Genomic DNA, 2500 nt, shown 5'->3' on the forward strand with positions numbered 1-2500 from the left:
ATACAACATACTAATACATACTGCTATATAATAAAATATATATTATAATATATATATATATATATATATAAAATACATAATATATATATATATATATATATATATAATATTATATATTACTACATATGTATATATTATATATTTATTATATTATTATTAATATATATATTATATATATACTACACCCCACAACCAACACCCCACCCACACACCCACACACACACACACCCCCCCCCCCACCCACACACACCCCACACCCCATATAAAATTTATAATATATATATTTTACCATATTATATATATAATATTTGTCACACGGCGAGTTACTCGGGACCTTCGCCGTGTTTACCTCATTCGAGCGGGGGGCCGCCGCTCAAAAGTGAGGTAAACATCGGCGAAGGTCCAGGTAATCTCGCCGTGTGACAATATTTATATATATATTTATGTAATATATATATTATTATATATATATATGTTTTGTGTGTGGTGTGTGGTGGGTGTGTGTGTGGTGTGTGTGTGTGTGTGGTGTTTGTGTGTGTGTGTGGGGGTGTGTAGTAATATATTATATTATATTTATATATATAATATTAATTTTTTAATAATATTATACATATTTTGTATAAAAATATATATATATATATATATATTATATTATAAAATATATATATAATATAATATCATATTATTATTATATATATATATATGCATATTTTGTATGTATGTATGTGTGTTCCCTTTTTTTGCTTATTTTTTGGGAAATATATTACATTTTTTTATGTATTTATTTTTTGGGTTACCTCTTCCTGCGACCTTGGTAGAAGCCCCCAAGAAAAAAAGCTGATTTATTGAAAATTGACTACAGTTTTGAAATCCCCCGGGTTTCCCATCTCCAGGTCTAAGAGGAAAAGGGAGGAGGTGGATAAAAGACAATTAAGGCAATGCAGAAACACGAAGCAAGGAGGAAAAACGATCAAAACAAAGGGAGGTAAATTTTAGAGGGAAGATCGGGCGGAAATGGCCGGGGGCGGAAAAGGCGGAGGATGGGGGAACGAGGAGACTACAGCAGGAAAAATGCTGTTCAAGTTAAAATTAGGCAGCAGCTTTATTGGGGAGGTTTCCACCATCTGGGGCGTGGACTTTAGCTAAAGGTAAGACTTCGCACCATGGACCAGCCACGAGGGCCCTGTGTCCCACTGCGAAAAAAGACGTTTTGTTGTGTCCCCGGGGTACGCGTATTATGTTGAGACAGAGGTTAGTGAGACTGGACCTTTCCCCAAAAAGTACTGTTGTCACAGGGGGCCCAAAATGAACAGCAAGGTGCCCCCCTTCGGGTAAGGGAGGGCCTGTTTGCGACGGAAGTGTTACCGGCAAAAGTCGGCTCATTGAGAGGGTGAAGAGGGGATGGAGAGGTAGATCCCCTAGTGAGTTCGGGCTGACGACGGCAGGTTAATCTTTTTAGGGGAAGTCTGGTAAAAAAGTAGCCTGCCCTGGATAACGCGAAATGGAACATGGGAGGGTAGCCCAGTTTGGAGACCGAGCGATGCAGGAAGTCGATCTCTCCATCCATTACTGGGGGTCACAGTTGGGGCGGGCACGGAGGAACAGCAAGGGGGGCAACACCTCTCTTTCATGGAGAGGTGGGATGAGAAAAAGTGTATGTACATATCACTATGCATAGGTTCCTGTATATGGAGGGGAAGGGGTGGTCACAAGCATAAAATAGTTTTTTTCCAAAAAAGGGAGTTTGTTGTCCAAACCCCCATTCCCCCTTGAAAAGGGGTGAAAAAGAGAAAGAGTTCACCCGCGTCAGGAATCCAGAACAGGGAACACCCCACACACACACACACACACACACACACACACACCAACACACCCCCCCACAAAACACACCCACCACACACACACACACACAAACACAAACACAAACAAACACACAACCACACACAAACACACACACACACACACACACACACACACACACACCACACGCGGCGCGCGCACACACACACACCCCAAAACACACACACACACACACACACACCCCACAACACACACACACAAACCCCCAAACACACACACACACCATGGGGTAATTTTTAATAGAAAGATGTTTGAATCGGGTTTTTTTTTTTTCTACTCAGGAAATTAAACCCAATCTAATCTAATACTCAGATTTGGACTTTTTTTTCTCCAAACCGAACAGTTTCAAGCGAACGATGGAGTTAAAAAAGTTATGTATATAATTTTATTCCGATGAAATAGGAGATCATAGATATAATTCACGAACAATTTCTTGGTAGATTAATTTCTGATTTTCTCACCGTATGGCATACAGGAAAAAGGTTCAGTAAAAATTAAATGCCGCAAGAAGGATTTTCCATAAGGTTAATCCGTAAAAAAGCTCACAGAGGGGTTTGCTCTCTCTGCAGTGCTTTTGTCTAAAAAGAAGTATGTCCGTGGAAATTTCAACAGGAGCCGCAACAGCCAATTCCGTTCCCCC

This window comes from Penaeus monodon, chromosome 2 (assembly GCF_015228065.2).
Source record: "Penaeus monodon isolate SGIC_2016 chromosome 2, NSTDA_Pmon_1, whole genome shotgun sequence".
NCBI classification, from domain to species: domain Eukaryota; kingdom Metazoa; phylum Arthropoda; class Malacostraca; order Decapoda; family Penaeidae; genus Penaeus; species Penaeus monodon.